Genomic DNA, 13,212 nt, shown 5'->3' on the forward strand with positions numbered 1-13,212 from the left:
CTTCTCCTCGTCACCTTGGGTTGCCTCCCAAGAAGCGCTAAGTTTTATGTCTTCAGCCGGACGTCCAAACACTGGTGAGCTTCAAGAGAGTGGTGGAGGCTCCTTGAGTGCTTGAGACTCAATATTGGCATCAAAGTTGGCATCAAAGTAAGGTTTCAACCGATGTCCGTTCACCTTGAAGGTGCTGCCATCCTTAATATTTTGAATCTCCACTGCGCCATGATCAAACACATTAGTAATAACAAAAGGGCCAATCCACCGAGAACGAAGCTTACCTGGGAAGAGCTTAAGGCGTGAATTGAATAGGAGAACCTTATGTCCTTTCTCAAACGTCTTCCTAAGAATTTTCTTGTCATGATATTGCTTTGTTTTCTCCTTGTAAAGCTTAGCGTTCTCATACGCTTCATGTCGCAACTCCTCCAACTCATTGAGTTGAAGCCTCCTCTTCTCACCAGCAGCTTTCATATCAAAATTGAAGGCCTTGATTGCCCAATAAGCCCTGTGCTCAAGCTCCACTGGTAAGTGACAAGGTTTACCAAAAACAAGCCTATACGGAGACATACCTATAGGAGTCTTATAAGCAGTCCTATAAGCCCACAGTGCATCATCCAAACGCATGGACCAATCCTTCCTTGTGGTGTTCACTGTCTTTTCAAGTATGTGCTTAATCTCCCTATTGCTTATCTCAACCTGCCCACTAGTTTGAGGATGATAGGGTGTTGCCACCTTATGCGTGATTCCATATTTCTTCAAGAGTGCTGCAAAAGCTTGGTTAACAAAGTGGGAGCCACCATCACTAATGATTGCTCTAGGTGTGCCAAACCTTGTAAAAATATTTCCTTTGAGAAAACCAATCACAACCTTAGCATCATTAGTCCTAGTGGCAATGGCTTCCACCCATTTGGAAACATAATCGACAGCAACTAATATATATTCAAATCCATAAGAGGTAGGAAAAGGGCCCATGAAATCAATTCCCCAAACATCAAATATATCAATGATTAAGATATTAGTGAGAGGCATCTGATTTCTAGCATTTAAATTACCCTTCCGTTGGCATCTATCACATGAAACACAAAAGCATAAGCATCCTTAAAAAGGGTAGGCCAAAAGAAACCTGATTGTAGCACTTTGCTGGCAGTCTTCTTTGCTCCAAAATGGCCTCCGCATGCATGGGAGTGACAAAACTCTAGAATGCTCTTAAAATCACCTTCAGGCACACACCTTCGAATTACTTGGTCCGGGCAATGCTTGAATAGATATGGATCATCCCAAAAGTAGTATCTTGCGGATACCTCATATATTTATACATTTATACCATCCATTTCTAGTCTATTTGTGATGTTTTTGAGTTAAACATGTTGCGTTTTACCCTATTTTGTGTTAGTATGCAGTTGCACCTACTTTAGGATCAAGTTGAAGGCAAAAGAAATCAAAACATGTCATTTTTGGAGCTGGCCACTATTCAAACGTGGAAAGAAATTTCGTGACCTGTTTTGAAGTCCAAATAAAGATCCAAAGTGAACCTGGCTTGTTTAAAGACTAAGAGCGGAATGGGAAAGTAATGGGGATTTCTAGCCTGATTTGGAGGTGCCAAATAAGGCAAAAACGTGCAAAATAAAGGCTGATTTATTAGGATCTCTTTGGAATATCTGACAGCCTCTTTTACCCCATAAAAACTTGCCTTTTAGCCACTTTCACAGACCCTATTTGTTTAAATGTTAACTCGCAATTGTAATGGGCCAATTAGTAATATAGCAAGACAAGTACGAGGTCGTACCCACGAGGACTGAGAAGTTAAAATTAGTTATGTACTTAGATTACCAAATTCAAGAAAGTAGGAGGTTAAGTCTAAAATAGAATTTAAACCAAAAGTGATTGTAATTGTTGAACAAATGAGGCAAAACGAATTTCAAACAAAAGCAAAGTGAGCAAATGTAACAAAGAGTGTTTTTCTGGGCTGGAAAACAGATTGGGAGACTAGGGCATTCGATTCACCATAACAATTCAATTCTAGGTGATAAGGAGTCAAGTGACAAGTCTAATTCGGATTCAAAGATTGATTCTAGCTAAAGTGTGATTAGGCCATGGTGTCTGGTCCTAACTCAAAACTTCAACTTATAAACCCAGAATATTCATGTTAGGTTACATCGAAGTCCTAGTTATGAATTTAGCTACTCATAATGGAAATGAAACTTAAACAGAAATGAGAAAACATAATGAATGTAATAAGAGTGGAAAAACCCATTTCTGAAGTTAGTTGTGGTGTCCAAGGCTTCTCCAAGTGCTTCTCCACACCTAATGCTGCTCCAAGAGCTTTCTCACATCTAGAGTATGGCAACTAAAGAGGTGATTTGGGATGAGTTTGGGTGAGTGGTGATGGCAGAGAAAGAGGAAATTCGTAGGGAAATGGAAGGAAGGCTTGTTGGAGCTGTTTTGGTGATTTGGGACTGAATGGAGTGTTTGGGGAAGGATGGGAGTGTTAGAGGATGGCTGAAGTGAATTTTAGGCTGAATGGAGTGACATTTCTTTGAATGAGTGTGCATCACTCTATTTATAGAGTGCAAATTCGTGCTCCCCCTTTGGCTGGTGAAGCACACCCATTCCTAGCTGTTCCCATTTGTCTGAGCTGCCCATTAGGTTCCCATGCTGCTGATTTGATGTGTAGCCCATGCCTCTAGGAATGTCAGCTGCCCATGCCTCTTGGAATGTCAGCTGCCCATGCCTTCTGAGTTTCCATGCTGTCTTGTCAGCACATGGCTCAACAGCTAGCAGTTGCATTCCTGAGCATGGTGTGCATTTTGATGGGCTCACGGATTGGGGTTGACTTAATCAATTGATACATTTGAGTTATCCATCTTGAAGTTCAGACTCTCATCGTTCCAAGCACATATTACATGGGCCAATCAAAGTTGGGAGAAAGACGTTAAGGCCGAAATGAGTTGCCAACCCAATCTGCTCGTTTTTGCACCAGTTTGCATCTTTTCTTATTCAAAGGCACCATTGCTACCTAAGGCTCAATGAACTGAATGATAAACAGAAAAGGGATTAAAAGCACACGTTTGACTCAATAACATAACCAAATCATAAGTTAGAAGGGTACAAAATGATATGCAATTGTGAACTGATCAAATACCCCCAGACCTAGATTTTGCTAGTCCTCGAGCAAAACAAAAGAAAACAAAGTTAAAAACAAAACAAGAAGTTTAACTAAACCACTTCTGGGGTAACTCGATTGCATTGAGCATATGCAACAAGCCTTTAAACCTGTAGGCATCCCTAGTGGGAGGAGTTGTGTCTCCTGAGGGTTTAACAGAAACGATACCCACAAACGCTTTACTGACTCTTCAAAACAAAAGGTTAGAAAACTAACTTTGAAAACAACTATTGAAAATGAAAGAAAACTTTAATCATACCTCCAACACCAGAGAGTTGCCAAGATAAATGATCAATAAGTGTGTAAAGTGGAAGCTATAGCTCAAAGGCACACGGCTTCAAAGTAAACATAATCAAATCTTGAAAGAAGAACATGCTTCAACTCTAATTCTCACATATAGCACTCAATCACTCAGAACCTATGGTTTTATTCTCTCAAACAAGCATAAGTGAGTATATGAAATAGAAGCAGGATATTTGGTTAGATCTCATGAAGGGAATCAAATACTAAGAATAGAGATACACACATACATACCAGCACCCATGAATACATCCTCAAAGATCAGCTAGGTCTTTCACAAGGTTGTAATGAATGGCTAAGGTTAGGGGAAATGGAAGAGTTGGAAAGAACACAATTAACTTAAGAACATACCAAGGTTGCATTCTTCATTGATCTGCAAGGTATCATTGATTTAGAATGATATGGCTGCAACTTCATAGCATCATCTGGCATAGACCTTATATTTCACATTTAGATCAAATCGAAACACTTTCTCCGAAACACTTTCTCTTTATCTTTCTTATTTGCTGACTTGATCTACTTCTTCTTTAACTTCTTTGCACAGATTCACACCAATTTACATTTAGGCATGTGGCAGCAACATCCTTGCTTGAAACTTTATCTTGGCATACCTTGGTATATTTCTAAGCTATAGGGTATGGCTATAATAGGTTAAATATCTCAGATTGAGATACAAGGTTAGGGGAATTATGAGGGTGATAGAAGAAAAAGGCTTGAAGTGTTTGGCTGCAAGAGAGCTGATGGAACACACGAATGGGTAGGGTGAAAAGAAAGCACAGAGAATGGTTATACACACATAGCCTAGCATCACTTCAATGAGTTCATTCATGAATGAGAGCACGCACCTGATATCTGCAAAGAGAATCGTCCTTAGTATTCAATCAAAATGGAACAATGAGATCATTTAGAGTGAATTGAAGAAAATAAGTAGAGATGAGGAATAGAAACACTTTAAACCCTCTCAAGAATGCAATTAGGCTCGAAATAGCTCACTAGGGTAGTCTCCACTATTCTCCTTCAAGAATCTGAGCATGGTACCTTAGCCACCAGAATTCTAAGAGCAAAAGCTTTGTGAAGTGTAAAATTTCTGATATGAAAATCTCAATGGCAGCTCCATAGCATTGATTGTATGAAATTCAAAAAAATTCAAAACAAAAAAAAAAAAAAATGACAAGCGGACAAAAATTGTAAACACAAATGAACAAAAATTGAAAACCTCCCCCCCAGACCTGAATTGAACATTGTCCTCAATGTTAAAGCATAACAAAGATGAGTGAGAACATGTAAATAATAAGGGGAAAGTTTAAGACCAAGGATTAGAGAAACTCCCTCTTGATGCGATTAGGTCGACCGCTACCAAGCACCTTATTCTTCAACACATGGGTTGCCTCCCAAGAAGCGCCTTAGTTAATGTCTTGGCAAGACATTATGCGATTAGCTAACTTGATTGTACGAATGGAAGATGATCCACCACATGACCAGTTTGAATTCCAACTGACACTCCCTCATAGAATGGCTTTAAACGTTGTCCATTTACTTTGAAAGTCGAGCCATCTTTAGGGTTTTGAATCTCCACAGCTCCATAGGGAGAAACATTGACCACGGTGAATGGGCCAAGCCACCTAGACTTCAATTTTCCTGGAAAGAGACGCAAACGTGAGTTAAACAAAAGAACTGACATACCTTTGGTGAACTCTTTCCGTTGAATGTTCCTGTCATGGTAACTCTTGGTTCGTTCTTTGTAAAGCCTTGCATTCTCATAGGACTCATGTCTAATTTCTTCCAATTCATTGAGCTGAAACTTTCTAACATGGCCGGCCTTGTCCAGATCAAAATTCAACTTCTTGATGGCCCAAAAAGCATTGTGTTCAAGCTCCATTGGCAAGTGACAGGCTTTCCCAAACACAAGACGATAAGGGCTCATTCCGATGGGAGTCTTATATGCAGTCCTATAAGCCCATAATGCATCATTGAGCTTGGCAGCCCAATCTTTCCTTGTACTATTCACTACCTTCTCTAGGATCTGCTTAATTTCTCTGTTGCTTATTTCTACTTGACCAGAAGTTTGAGGATGATATGGTGTAGAGACTCGGTGGGTGATGTTGTACTTCTTCATGAGTGCTTCAAATGGTTTGTTGCAGAAGTGGCTGCCTCCATCACTAATGACAGCCCTTGGAGTACCAAACCTTGTGAAAATATTGTCCCTTAAGAACTTCAGCACCACCTTATGATCATTGGTTTTGGTGGCTATGGCTTCCACCCATTTAGACACATAATCAACAGCAACAAGTATGTAGGTATAACCAAAGGAAGACGGGAATGGTCCCATGACATCAATACCCCATACATCGAAGAGTTCCACAAAGAGTATGTTCTTCAATGGCATTTGCCTCAAGGCTTATGTTTCCCATCCTTTGACACCTATCACACTTACACAAAAATTAAATGCATCTTTGAATAGAGTAGGCCAAAAGAAACCTGATTGCAAAATTTTAAGTGCTGTTTTCTTAGTTCCAAAGTGGCCTCCACAAGCCAATTCGTGGCTATGCCTAAGGATGCTTTCTTGTTCTTCTTCTGAACACATCTTCTAATGAGTTGATCTGGGCGATGCTTGAATAAGAAAGGTTCATCCTGCAGACATAATGTTTCACCATGGAAAAGAACTTCTTTTTGTCCTGATAAGTTAGATCATTTCTAAGAACACCACAAGCAAGATAATTAACAAAATCAGCATACCATGGCTCTTTGACTTGGGCAACAAATAGCTGTTCATCTGAGAAAGTCTCATTCAAGGGTAGTACAGCTTCTCCTTGCTCTTCAATCACAATTCTGCTCAAATGGTCAGCCACCACATTTTCACATCCTTCTTGTCTCGAATCTCCAAATCGAACTCTTGTAGCAAGAGAATCCATCTGATCAAGCGTGGTTTGGCGTCCTTCTTGTGAGCAAGTATCTAAGAGCAGCATGGTCAGAATAAACAATTACTTTAGAACCAACAAGGTAAGAACGAAATTTTTCTAAAGCAAAAACCACAGCAAGCAACTCCTTCTCTGTTGTGGAGTAATTGAGTTGGGCATCATTCAAGGTCCGGCTCGCATAATGAATCACATGGGAAGCTTGTTCTTCTTTTGACCTAGAACTGCACCAATAGCAAAGTCAGAGGCATCACACATTATTTCAAATGGTAAAGACCAATCTGGAGCTATGATAATAGGGGCTGAAGTTAGCTCTTTCTTCAAGGTCGTAAAAGCTTCCATGCAAGTTTCATCAAACTCAAAAACAGCATCCTTAGTAAGGAGATTACACAATGGTCTTGAAATGCTCGAAATTTTTTGATGAACCTTCTATAGAATCCGGCATGGCCCAAAAAGCTTCTAACTCTTTTAACAGAGGAAGGGGGTGGTAGATTTGAGATGATATTTATCTTGGCTTTGTCCACTTCAATTCCCTTGCTTGAAACAACATGGCCTAGCACAATTCCTTGTCTTACCATGAAGTGACACTTCTCCCAATTCAAAATCAGATTTGTTTCCTGACATCTTTTAAGCACTAGAGACAAGTGGTGAAGACAATCATCAAAAGATGAACCAAAAACTGAAAAATCATCCATAAATACCTCCATGAATCGTTCCACCATATCAGAAAAGATTGCCATCATGCATCTTTGGAAAGTTGCTGGAGCATTGCACAAACCAAATGGCATCCTTCTATAAGCAAATGTACCGAATGGGCATGTGAACGTGGTTTTCTCCTGGTCTTCCGGAGCAATGGGAATTTGATTATAACCTGAAAATCCATCAAGAAAACAGTAGTAAGCATGGCCAGATAAACGGTCAAGCATTTGATCAATGAAAGGCAAGGGAAAATGATCTTTTCTTGTGGATGTGTTCAACTTCCTGTAATCAATGCAAACTCTCCAACCGGTGATAGTTCGTGTTGGAACTAGCTCATTCTTCTCATTCTTTACAACGGTGATTCCGGACTTCTTAGGAACAACTTGCACAGGACTCACCCACTTAGAATCTGAAATTGGTAGATGATTCCCACATCAAGTAGCTTTAAAACTTCAGCCCTAACCACCTCTTTCATGTTGGGATTTAGCCTTCTTTGTGCATCACGAGATGGTTTGCTGTCTTCTTCCATTAAAATTCGGTGCATGCACATGCTTGGACTAATTCCTTTGATGTCTGCTATGGTCCATCCAAGGGCTGTTTTATGCTCTTTCAGAACTTCAATTAAGCTGTCCTCTTCATGTGAGGTGAGACCTGCAGCAATTATAACAGGGAGAGTTTCATTAGCACCCAAATAAGTATGTTTAAGATGATTGGGTAGAGGTTTAAGTTCTAGCTTTGGTGGGGTAATAATGGATGGCTCCAATTTTGTGGAGGATGGTTCAAGAGGCTCGAGTGGTGGCCTAAAGGATGGTGGGTATGGCTGAAACACTTCTAAGGCAGCCATCACTTCTTGGAACTCTGATTCATAGAGATCTTCCTCTTCTTGTGTTAGGACCGCTTCTAGAGCATCATTAGACTTTTTCTGCACAATTTTAGAAGAAACCTCATGATCCACAACATCAATTGAAAAACAAGTATCAAGAGTGATAGAAGGTTGAGAGAGAGCATCAAACACTTTAAATTCAACAGTTTCACCCAAAACAGTCATGGAGAGGGTGCCATCTTTCACTTTGATGATTGTGTCTGCAGTGGCCATGAATGGTCGCCCGAGGAGAATGGGATCAACACGGTCTCCATATGGGTTATCCTCCATATCCATAACTACAAAATCAGCCGGAAGAATGAGTGTATTAACTTGAACTAAAATATCTTCTACAATACCTTTAGGATATTTGATAGAATGATCAGCTAGTTCAAGACGAATTGAGGTTTTCTTTATCCCTTCTAAGCCAAGCTCCTGATAAACTGAATATGGCATTACATTGATGCTTGCTCCCAAGTCCAACATGGCTCTTCCAACCGTCTTATCTCCAATGTTAATGGGAATGTCAAAGCTGCCAGGATCTTCTAGTTTTGGTGGAAGCTTCCTTTGCAACACAGCACTCACATTCTTGTTGAGCTTTACTTCTTCACTTGGAGCAAAATTGAGCTTGTGAGTCATCAAGTGCTTGATGAACTTTCCATATGCAGGAATCTGTTTAACAACATCAAGCAATGGCAAATTGATATTAACTTTACTCAAAATATCATAAATCTCTTTAAAAGCCTTATCTTGATTCGCTTTCTTCAAACGGCCTGGAAATGGAATCGGTGGAATATATGGAGGAGGTGGGATGTATCTATCTTGATGAAGATGTGATGGCACAAATTTGTCATCTCTTTTATGCAATTGAAATGGATTGGGTTCCTGAGAATCAGATTTGGCCTTAGGAGCAGATTGGGACGTTTTGGGTTGTTCTCCTTCCATAGCTGTGGTTTCTCTTCATCTTCATCCTCTACAACCACAACATCCTTTGATAGATCAGAACCAAGTTTGTTATCAACAATCTTACCTGATCTGAGCACATGAACGGCCTTGGCTTCTTGGTTTTTTGGATTGATCACGGTTTGGCTTGGCCATTTCCCAGGTTCTCTTTGAGCTATTTCAGTAGCTATCTGGCCTAATTGGACTTCCAACTTGGAGATGGCAGCTTGTGTAGTTTGCTGGAAATTGGATTGGTTGATTGCCATTTGCTTCACTATATCCTCCAACGATGATGATTGTTGTGGCCTTTGGAGTGAAGGGGGATTCGCTTGATTCTGTGTATTCCTCCATGAAAAGTTTGGATGATTCCTCCAACCTGGATTATAACTTTGAGAATATGGATCATTTATTGGACCTCGGTTGTAGGAATTCACCAACTTAGCTTGCTCTTGCACAAATTCTGGATATGCAGCCCCAAGGGGACAAGAAATGGTAGGATGATCATGAGTTTCACAGATGCTACACACTTCCTTTGAAGGGATTCTTGAGTTCAATGCAAGGAGGGCATCTAGCTTTTGTTCCAATTTGGAAATCTGCACACTGGAAGAATCATTAGACCACTAGCAATACGCTTACCTCTTGTATCGGTGTGTTGGGTCTCCATTGCTATCTCTCAAAGAGTTCATATGTTTCTTCGGGAGTCTTAGTCTTATAAGAACCACCTGCAAAATTAGTGACAATATTATGGCTAGAGGGGGTTAGTCCTTTATAAAACATACGCATCTGAAGCTTCAATGGAATCCCATGATGAGGACATTGATTGAGCAGCCCATTGAATCTCTCCCATGCTTCACAAAATGACTCTTCATCTTGTTGTGCAAATGGTAAGATCTTGTCCCTAAGCATGTCGGTTTTTTGCGTGGAGAAGTATTTCTCCAAGAACTTCTTTTGAATGGCTCCCCAAGTCGTGAGTGAACCAGGCTTCAAAGAATTCAACCAATATTTTGCCTTATCTTTCAAAGTGTAAGGAAACACTCTCATTCGAAGTTGATCTTCCGTCACACCTGTCAAGGGAAAAGAGCTTACAGCATTAAAAATATCCTTTATATGGGTTAATGGATCTTCATTAGGTAAACCATAAAAGGAAGGCAACATATTAAGATGAGAAGATTTAAGCTCATAGTTTCGAGCTGCGGTGGGCAGCAAGATGCTTGAAGGGGATGCTGGAATTGTTGGGATATCAAGGTCTCCCATGAACTCATTGGCAGCCATCTCTTCTTCTTCTTGGTCTGAACTTGACTCCGTATTTGAAGGTGAAGAACCTGGGAGGTCAGTGTGGATAGCAAGACCTTCAAATGTGGCAATGGCTTGCTCTTTCGCAGTTGCCAACTCTCTTTCTAGACGATTCTGAATTTCAGAGATCACACGGTTTGGTTGCAAAGATGGTCCTGTATTCAAAGATCTCGAACGTTGGAATGAAGACCTCACTTGCTCAAGTAAGGGATTTCTAGACATAAACTACCTGAAACAGAAAATAACTTGAGTTAATTAGTACTACTAAAAGAATAGGGTAACCTTGGGCACATAACCAGGGAAGCACTATCATTCAATCCCCGGCAACGGCGCCAAAATTTGTTGTTAAAATGTTAACTCGCAATTGTACGGGCCAATTAGTAATATAGCAAGACAAGTACGAGGTCGTACCCACGAGGACTGAGAAGTTAAAATTAGTTATGTACTTAGATTACCAAATTCAAGAAAGTAGGAGGTTGAGTCTAAAATAGAATTTAAACCAAAAGTGATTGTAATTGTTGAACAAATGAGGCAAAACGAAATTTCAAACAAAAGCAAAGTGAGCAAATGTAACAAAGAGTGTTTTTGTGGGCTGGAAAACAGATTGGGAGACTAGGGCATTCTGATTCGCCATAACAATTCAATTTTAGGTTATAAGGAGTCAAGTGACAAGTCTAATTCGGATTCAAAGATTGATTCTAGCTAAAGTGTGATTAGGCCATGGTGTCTGGTCCTAACCTTGTGTTCCTAATTCCCTAACTTGATCATTTGTTGTCTAACCTAAATTAAGCATTAGGAACTCATTAAGCATAGAAGAACAATTTAAACAACCAAGCATGTATCTAATCCCTGTTGTCGAATGTCCATACATACTTTTCTTATTCATAGTTCAATTCGAATCAAAGCATGGTGTCTACTTGATTCAAACCAAGATAGCTAATATACAAGTTCTAATGGTGATCAATCATCCAAACAAGCATATTAACTGATAAGCATAATGAATAAGAACATGAATCATGAATAAACTTGAAACTCAAAACTTCAACTTATAAACCCAGAATATTCATGTTAGGTTACATCGAAGTCCTAGTTATGAATTTAGCTACTCATAATGGAAATGAAACTTAAACAGAAATGAGAAAACATAATGAATGTAATAAGAGTGGAAAAACCCATTTCTGAAGTTACTTGTGGTGTCCAAGGCTTCTCCAAGTGCTTCTCCACACCTAATGCTGCTCCAAGAGCTTTCTCACATCTAGAGTATGGCAACTAAAGAGGTGATTTGGGATGAGTTTGGGTGAGTGGTGATGGCAGAGAAAGAGGAAATTCGTAGGGAAATGGAAGGAAGGCTTGTTGGAGCTGTTTTGGTGATTTGGGACTGAATGGAGTGTTTGGGGAAGGATGGGAGTGTTAGAGGATGGCTGAAGTGAATTTTAGGCTGAATGGAGTGACTCCTTCAATGAGTGTGCATCACTCTATTTATAGAGTGCAAATTCGTGCTCCCCCTTTGGCTGGTGAAGCACACCCATTCCTAGCTGTTCCCATTTGTCTGAGCTGCCCATTAGGTTCCCATGCTGCTGATTTGATGTGTAGCCCATGCCTCTAGGAATGTCAGCTGCCCATGCCTCTTGGAATGTCAGCTGCCCATGCCTTCTGAGTTTCCATGCTGTCTTGTCAGCACATGGCTCAACAGCTAGCAGTTGCATTCCTGAGCATGGTGTGCATTTTGATGGGCTCACGGATTGGGGTTGACTTAATCAATTGATACATTTGAGTTGTCCATCTTGAAGTTCAGACTCTCATCTTTCCAAGCACATATTACATGGGCCAATCAAAGTTGGGAGAAAGACGTTAAGGCCGAAATGAGTTGCCAACCCAGTCTGCTCGTTTTTGCACCATTTTGCATCTTTTCTTATCCAAAGGCACCATTACTACCTAAGGCTCAATGAACTGAATGATAAACAGAAAAGGGATTAAAAGCACACGTTTGACTCAATAACATAACCAAATCATAAGTTAGAAGGGTACAAAATGATATGCAATTGTGAACTGATCACTATTTATTTTGGACGAATTTCACAACCCTAGACATCCTTCTTTTTGTTATTCTCCCCTTTCACACACACTTAAACCCTAGCCGCCCATATATTTCCACCATCAAGACTCATCGCAGGAGGCTGTTCTTGGAGAAGTTCAACATCAGAATTGGTTCAAGGGTTTCCTCTCATGAATTTATTTTCACTCATGTTGTTTATTTTCGTTTTAATCTTTGTGAACATGATGTGTAACTAAATTCATAGCTAGGGATTTCGATGTAGCCTTGCAACATTGATCCATGTTTCTAAGTTAAAGTATTCAGTTCATCAATCTGTTTCTTGTTTCATTCACTGAATCTATTGTTAAATTTGTTTGTCAATTTTAATGTTTGATCACCATTAGGGTTGCCTCACAGATTATCTAGTCAAGGTTATTGTAAACATCATGCTTAATCTTGGTAGACATGTGAATGAATGAAGAGAATGCTATGCAAACATCCTGCCATGTGTTTTCTTTGGTTCTTTAACGTTTTCTTGCATGGTAATGACTCTTAACTTGGAACCAAAGTTGAACATCCCAATTAGGTTGCATATTAGGAGAATTTGATCAAAACCACACATCATATGGCTGATCATATATATGTAAAACCAACTCTGGAAACAGGTTGGTAGTTGAATACGGTTTAATTTTATAAACATGGAATTGGTTTTGCAATGGTGAATTCGAAATCCCTGGTCTCATCCCTATTCTTCTTACATCAATATCTCATTCGCTGCTACATTCGTCTTGCATTTTAAGTTATCTTTCATTTACAACACAAACTACTCTCAATTTGTCACTTTCACTTTTAGTTAGGGTTCTTTCAAAACTAGTAATTTATAGAGGTCCAATCGGTCCCTGTGGTTCGACACCCTTACTTGTACCATTATACTAACCATATATTGGCACTTGGAAGGAACACAACAAAATTTTGGCGCCGTTGCCGGGGACTGATTTCAGTCCTCTGT

At 39.8% G+C, this 13,212-nt stretch overlaps 1 non-coding gene across 1 annotated transcript; it reads left to right on the plus strand.

The window, feature by feature from the left end:
- The first annotated feature begins 9,674 nt into the window (after positions 1–9,674).
- LOC148917710 (small nucleolar RNA R71) lies at positions 9,675–9,781 on the plus strand. Its single transcript, XR_016126556.1, has one exon. It is a non-coding gene; the product is annotated as a small nucleolar RNA R71 (small nucleolar RNA).
- The last annotated feature ends 3,431 nt before the right edge of the window (positions 9,782–13,212 follow it).

The sequence above is a fragment of the Prunus mume genome, linkage group LG4 (genome assembly GCF_029339155.1).
Source record: "Prunus mume cultivar Tortuosa linkage group LG4, ASM2933915v1, whole genome shotgun sequence".
Lineage (NCBI taxonomy): Eukaryota > Viridiplantae > Streptophyta > Magnoliopsida > Rosales > Rosaceae > Prunus > Prunus mume.